Raw genomic sequence first — 7,977 nt, 5'->3', positions numbered from 1 at the left:
AGACTGCAAGGACCCATTATCAACCTTACCTGCCCAGGACCTTATACCATCCTTAATTGAAATAAAACACTAACACCTTCTTTGTGGAAATGTGGAAGTGGTCACAGCTTTATTATTATTAACAACCATCGGCATGAAGACATATATATTTTATTTTCTCCTTCTCCTGAAATGCCGATGCTCCCTGTACTCCATCAGGCATGTAGGGTACTAACTCCGTCTTCTTCGCCGTACTTTCCGCCAAGGAGGGGAACTGAGAAACCTACTCAGTCCCCCGACCACCCCCACCAAGCAACGCCAGTCCTCTCTCGGCACCATCCAACAAATCTAACAGAAAGATATCGAGCCCGATATCGTTGAGGTGTACCCCATCCGGCGCCAGCAAATCAGCTTATCCCCTTCCAAGGACTAGTGCCGCAGCCCAACTCCACCTATCGAGCGAACGAACCGCGACACCCGCACATTAAGCAACCTGCGCACTCACTCCAACGCTGCCAAATTCCCGCCACACCGTCCGCGCCACTATCTCAGACCATACCACCACGCAGCGAGCGAACAGATCCTGAAAACGCGCCAAATCAGTCCGAATTAAGGATAACAACTCGGCCATTTTAACTTGGCCGATATCATTCCCCCCAGCGTGAATGATCAGGACAACAGGTCCGTCAGTGTGCCTTGTAACTGCCACTACTTCTGGCAGCAACTGCACCCACCGTAGTCCCCGGACACCTCTCCAGTGGACGTCGGCCTGTGAGAGGCCCAAATTCGGACCAATCGGCCTCCGTACTGCTCGGACCCTAACAAAAGAAAAGTTGAACTAAATACCAGGTCAACTGGGAGAAAAAGATACAGGCAGGGATAGAATAACGACACAAGGAAAGGGGGGGGGGGGGGTTTGGACAACAAAACGAAAAAGAAGAGCCAAAAGGAAAAACCACAATAACTAATCACACGTTAAAACCAAATCCGGTCGCACATACGACTTATAGCTATTCGAGCTCCGTCTACTCAAACGCATGATAGCCACTGAATCCAAGCCTAAGGCATCTGACTCTGTGGCAGCGCCAATCCTGAAAGAATGCGTACCAAACTCGCCCGGTGGCAGCGCCAGGTATTTCAAACCAGCCTTAAAAACCGCTTCAAATTGAAAGCGAGACATTGACGACCCATCTTGATGTGTCAAGAATTGAACCCCGGCCGCTCGGACAAACACAAATTCTTGAACCAACCTTACAGGACAATACTGGCCCCCAATCTTCCCAATCGACAACCAAGCACCCTTCCCTGCCGTATCCGTTTTAGACCTCCGAACGCAGACCCGAAGGGAATCACCCACCACCACATCAGATCCAAGAAGCCCACCGCGTGTGTGCACACTGGGTGGAACCAGCTCACTAACCCGCAATGCGGCAAAGAAAACGCCACGCCAAACAAAGAAACCTCATATTCACCCCGGCAAACAAAACACAAAATGGATAGAAGCCGACCCAGGAGCGCAAAAGATACTGGCCGCCTCGTGTCACGGGAAAAGGCCTCTTTTCTCCACCCTTTCATCGCCTGCTTAACGACAAACTCTCTGGTAACATCCCTATATCCCCACAGTTTCAACATAAAGGCCACCCCTGCTAAATGTTTACCTGCGGTGGCCCCGCTACAACCCTCCTGACATAATTGTAGCAAACTCGTAAGGGTGATATCAAGGTGACAACTATCCTGTGATGGAAAGTTACCCCCCACAATCTCCAACCACCGATCCCAAGCTCTGCAATGACTCTTCCAAGTCGCTTGTACCACAGAACCCCTCAACAGCCTCATAAGTTGTCCTCGACCAGGGCCCATAAGTGAAGAGGGGGGGACTCACCTTCTGCCAAAGCTGCCGGGTGCAATTCCCGAAACCAGGACATCTGTGAACGAGACAAAGCATCGGCTATCTCATTACGAACTGCCGGAACATATTTCGCACAAAACCACACATTCAGCTCCAAACATTTCAAAACCAACCATCGTAATAAAGCTAACACCGGTAATGAACTAGACGACAAGCCGTTCACCGCATGCACAACCGCCATATTGTCTGTCCAGTATACAATCCGCTTATTCACCGTTCTGCTACCCCACAAATCTATCGCAACTATAATAGGAAACAACTCTAACAACGTCAAATTACGTATCAACCCTAAATCCCCCCAATGCGAGGGCCAAGGGGACCTACACCAACTTCGGCCCAAAATTGCTCCAAAACCATCACTCCCAGCTGCATCCGTGAACAATTGCAGATCCACATTAGACAACTCAGCGTCCTGACAAACCGACCGCCCATTAAATGAACTCAAGAACGAATGCCAGACAAACAAATCCTTTTTCATCCAAGACGTTACCCGGATGAAATGATCCGGTTTCAATATACCCCTAGTAGCTAATGACAAACGCCGAGAAAAAACACGACCCATAGGAATTATCCGACAGGCAAACACCAGCAATCCCAATAACGAATGTAACTGTTTCAACGTCACTTAGACCCCATGACCTGGTCAATTTGGGACACCAAACTTGCCAATTTGTCATCGGGCAATCGAAAAATCATCTGTACGGTATATATTTCAATACCCAGAAAAGACAACACGGTTACTGTGCCTTCCGTTTTTTCTTCTGAAATAGGTACCCCAAAACGAGACATCATCTGCCGAAACACACGCAGCAACGTGCTGCACAACCCGGAGCCCTTAGGGCCCACAAAAAGAAAATCATCCAAATAATGAATGACCGAGGAAAACCCAGACTCAAAGCGAACTACCCACTCCAAAAACGAAGCGAACATTTCAAAATAACTGCAAGATACAGAACATCCCATGGAAAGGCACATATCAACATAAAAGGCCCCGTCCAAACAGCAACCCAACAAGTGAAAACAATCCGGATGAACTGGCAACAACCGGAACGCTGCTTCAATGTCAGACTTAGCCAAAAATGCGCCCTGGCCTGCAGCCTGAACCAACCTCACCGCAACATCAAAAGAAGTATACGAAACCGCTGCATCCTCCCTGGAGATCCCGTCGTTGACCGATCCACCATGGGGAAAGGAAAGGTGATGAATCAACCTAAACTTCCCCCGCTCCTTTTTAGGAACTAGGCCAAGGGGGGAAACCCGTAGGTTAGGATACGGCGGCTCGCAGAATATACCTGCCATTCTCTCCAACTCAACTTCCTTAGCCAATTTCAGACGCGCGACGCCAACATTCTCATTGATCGACTTCAAATTGTCGGCCAACAACAATGTTGCAGAATATTCAAAAGGAATCACAAAACCATAAGAAAACCCCTTAGTGCGAACCTCTGCCTCCGCCTCCTGTGGTAATGCTCTAACCACGGGCCCATCTCGAGAACGTTCACCGGCGTTCTCTGCTGCGCCGGAAGGAGGTGCCTTGGCCGGCTGCTTACCTCTCCGGAAACACCTGAGCGCCGAAGGAGCGCCCCCACAGATGGAGCATTCATGTCGGAATTTGCACGTGGCAAAGAACCGACAATGACCTTCGTTGTAGAGCCAACAGGCTCCCGTGGCCTTAGCGGCCGCAGTTCCAGGGGCGGGACCTGGTGCAGCGGCCACACTGTGAAAGGGGCATTGCTGTCTGTTGCCTTGCGCTAAGATGAGCTGCAACCAAACATCCGTTGCCTTTGACGCCCAACTAATATCCGGCGACAAAGCCAAACGACGCCGAAATTCCTCATCGTAACGCCACCAGGCTGCACCACCGTGCAGTCTGTGGGCGCTGAAAATCGTGTCAAAGTAAAGAAAGAACTCAGCCCCTTTCGCAGGGTAGCGCTGGCAAATAACATGAGCCAGTGTAGCATAACACTGCACCCAGTTGCCAAAAGTTTTTGCAACCTTAACTCTCTTATCTGAACCTCTCTCAAATACCCGCTCTTTATGGACAGTCACCTGCTCCACGGAGACCAAGGACCAAATATCCACAAGTTCATTCCTCTAAATTTTTTCCTTGGTCTCTGCAGACAAATGAGTCCCGAAAGGAGCGACCCCACAGAACAAAGAATCCCGAAACGTTAGACTAGCTAAATTAGTTTCTTTCTCAGACGGGAGCCTAGCCTCCGACAAGTGATGCACCTCCTGGCGTCGACTGCGTCCCTGCGGCCGTGACGATCTCCGCGAAGACCTCTTCCGCAACTCAGATGAGGCGGATGATGACGAGGAGGAGAATCTGTTGCTGGATGACGAGGAAGACCGCCGACCATGCCTCTTCTCGCCACCGGATCTGCGACGTCTGCGATGGCGATGGCGACGATGTCTTCCAGAACGACGTTTCCTCCCCCGTCTGGAACACTACCTCACCGAACCTACGGGAGAAAAATGAGCCACGGCAGGAGAAGGGCAAACCGGACCAGACGTTTCCCTGACCCTACACTCACTCGAACCATCCCTACCCGGCCTCGACCCCTGCGGGTAGGGGACCGGAAGAGACCGGAGGTTTGGAGCAGCAGCAGGCGCAGCTGAAGCCCCTGCCATAGGGCTGGGCTGAGTACTCCCCGCCCGCTTCTGTGTGCCAGCAGCCATCTTCTTCCCATGGGCGCCGCCATCTTGCTTCCTGACCGACTTGCGCCAAACCGGAAGTCCCGCCTCTGCCCTCTCTCCAACCACTTGCGGTTGAACAGAGAACAGACCAGGGAGTGATGACGTCAGCCCCGGCCGCTCGCGGGAACCGGAACCAAGTCCCAGTTCCCGCGAACATGCCTCGTGGTAGGCAACCATGGCGGACCAGTCTCCTGGACCCGCCATACTCACCCCACTGTCCAGGAAGTCGCCTGCCTCATCCGTTCCCGCAGCTGCGGATCGAGGTAGGGAGTACCGTGCCTGCGCCGGTTTAACCGCAGCCCTCTTACCGCTATGTGGAGGGACACCAGCGCGACACATGGAAGGGGGGGAAGGCGGCACTATGTCACCCGACGAAGCGCCGGGTGAAATAGGCCTAGGGGAAGTACAGGGACCCGTGCGTAGCGGTGCAGCCATCACTGCACCCCGAACAGGAACGGGGCTGGGGCTTAAACGAGCAGGGGGGCGGATAACACGCTGCGGCCTACCTCGGGTAGCTGCTCCCGGCTGTTCCACGATCGGATCCGATCCTCCCCTTCTTCCCATCGCCAACAGGGATTCCAGCCAGGCGGGCCCCTCCAAGGCCACCCGCTGTGCCACCTGCCGCAAAAGATCCTCCGCCGTCCGTACAGGAACCGACAAGAAACGCTCCGAATCTTCCAGCTCCAAACGGAGGATGTTTCTCCCGCTGCAGCTTGAAGGTAAGAGGGCGTTCTGCCCCAAACCCCAGCCTTATATCTCCTTAACCACGCCCCTCTTACCCCTTGTTCACCAATCCTGGTCCTGGGCCTTATTTTAAACGTTCCATCCTTTCTTTAACCCCTCGCAGTCCCTGACACTTTCCCTAGGCGCTTCAGTGTCTACAAAGAAGTGGCATGGGATCACATTGCGCAGACACTCTTCAGCCAGGAGTGGGCTAAAGTCAGCACACGCGACAGAAAGAGCATTGGTAAGTACCTTGATTTATAGATGTCATGTTAAACACACATGCAGTAGTGTGTCCTTGTGTTAACATTTTCAAAATGCCCAACGTAGCTGGTGTGTCACAGCATCATTGAGAGTGTGTAATGTATCTTGGTGTGTAACGCAATGACAAAGTTTCCAACAAGAGGAGATTTGGGTTATGTAACCTCATGACTGACCATTTTGTTTTTAAATCTTTTGTACAGTAAATGATGTGATGACCCGGTGGAGGAGCACCCGGGATCAATTCCGCCGGGAATTTGGGGCCAGAAGCTGAAGTGGTGACGGTGCAAGCAAAAAAAGAAAGTACATGTACACCCAGCAGCTCATGTTCCTCAAGGACATCATGGAGATGCGACCGTAAGTAATCATACTGTACGTTTAAGAAATGTATGTGTTCACATGTCATTTAATCCAAACAGGGTGTCCCTTGTGGCAATGTTACTAATCACTGTACATTTGTATTATAGAAGCAGTGACAATCTGCAAGACACTGAATAGGAGCCAGCCCATGAAGAGCCGCACGCGCCAGAAGACCAAAATACCCTGCTGCCATTAACACCAGAGCCGACAGCTCCCGAACCAGCCCCACAGGCGTCCAGCCAACCACAGGTGCCACCGGACGTACCTAGTGAAACCACCGCGGCAGCCAGGCGCAGCCACATTGGTTCAGCAGGTGCACAAGTGGACACAAGGATACTGGAGTACCTGTAGCGCTGCGCAGACGAGGACGCCTGTGATGCCTTTGGCTGCACCATAGCCCCGTTACTGCGGAAGGTACCCGACCACAGGATGGCGCGGCTCCAGTCCTCCATTATCACCCTGATTGACAGTGCCACACCTCCAAGCCGTCGGTGGCCTTCAATGCACCTGGCCCATCCCAGCCTGCCACCCCCTTGCCACGCCAACATTACTACCGCCCAATGCTGTCACGCATGTCTCCTGTGCCGGGGCGTGAGCGTCATTTCCCTGGCTACAGCCGACCGGTGGAAAGCTTTCCACAGGCCCCACCCCACGGCTATGCTGTTGAGGAACATCCTCTGCAGGCCCATGGACAGCATAGTGGTGCTGAAATGGGCAGCTACAACTCACCGCCGTATCGATATCATGAATTGTAGTGCTGTGCCTGCATCATAGTAGATGTTATCAGTTAGGCCTGTTTTGGTTTCTTCGTTGCAAATGTGCATCATGTTGGTGCGATGTTTTATTTTCCGTTTAACATATGTTCTATGTAGTGATTTTGTGTGGCATCATCATAAAGTCTGGTTTTGTTTTACCTAAAAAGTGTGTGTGTTTCTCTAAATTTATTTTGGGTAACAATCTTTGCCAATCATGTCCTTCTGTAACGTTTCCACACGGTGGACAGGGCCCAATATTGTTGCATGCCATAATTGAGGTATTAGTGTATCTTTTGTGGTTTTGCTCGAATCTAAATCGACTTATATGCAGTGCAGTGCTATCATATTGGATGCACAAAGGACATTTGTGACTGTATTAGAGAACATTGGGATTGCCAATGTGCTTCACATACAATTACGTGTTTGCCTGCTAAATACTACGGCAAAACCCCAAAAGATATAAGCTCGCAACCCACGTCAAGAGTCCTCATGTATTGCGAGTCCCTAATACTACAATCCCCCCAAAACAAAATACATTGGGCTCACTAATGATCTATTTCGAGAATATTCGGAAATATGCCACTGTTTACATAGAATCGTCCTGCCATGGTAGTGCTCCAGCAGGGCTGTCAAAATAGTCAGCAAATATTTAATGCACTCGGATACCAGATGTTTGAGCCCTCCCTAGTGGAATTTGTCGCACAATGCTTGATGTGGTTGCATTTCTTAGGATATATTCAGCATCAAAACTTGCATCATGTATGCGTGTAAAGTTATGAAGAACTACACACGCTTGTATGACACGGGTCACATTCTGCAGCGTCATTTGCATTGTTGTGAGAAACACCCTCCATTTGTTTGACATTATGCCAAACGCACATTCAACACATCTTCGAGCTCTGCTTAGCCGGTAATTGAAGAAGCGTTTACGGTCATCCAAGCCCCTTCTTGCAAATGGACGCATTACTTGGCTTGTCAGCCCAAAACCCTCATCTGCAACGATGACATATGGGACTGCTGGTCCGCTGGAGCCAGTGAGGATGCTCGGTACAGGTACAGAAAGTTGATTGCTCATAAGACGATGGCCCATTCTGGATGAGCGAAATATGCGTGCATCAGCAGAGCTTCCATACGACCCAATGTCTACTATTGTAAAACAATAATTACTGTCGGCCAAGGAAATTTACATGGGTGAGAAAAAAAAACAAAAAACAAACAACAATTATGTAGGACATGACACCCACACACCATCGTGTAAGCACTAATTGTATAAAACACACATACCTCAAGGTC

General features: G+C 50.6%; 1 long non-coding RNA gene across 1 annotated transcript; it reads left to right on the top strand.

The window, feature by feature from the left end:
• The first annotated feature begins 4,186 nt into the window (after window positions 1-4,186).
• Window positions 4,187-6,826, top strand: LOC142740995 (uncharacterized). The gene is made up of 3 exons (XR_012880961.1): window positions 4,187-5,552; window positions 5,773-5,926; window positions 6,037-6,826. It is a non-coding gene; the product is annotated as an uncharacterized LOC142740995 (long non-coding RNA).
• The last annotated feature ends 1,151 nt before the right edge of the window (window positions 6,827-7,977 follow it).

The sequence above is a fragment of the Rhinoderma darwinii genome, chromosome 1 (assembly GCF_050947455.1).
Source record: "Rhinoderma darwinii isolate aRhiDar2 chromosome 1, aRhiDar2.hap1, whole genome shotgun sequence".
NCBI lineage: Eukaryota > Metazoa > Chordata > Amphibia > Anura > Rhinodermatidae > Rhinoderma > Rhinoderma darwinii.
Note: the sequence above shows the minus strand (reverse complement) of the source record. Positions and strands in the feature narration are given on the sequence as shown.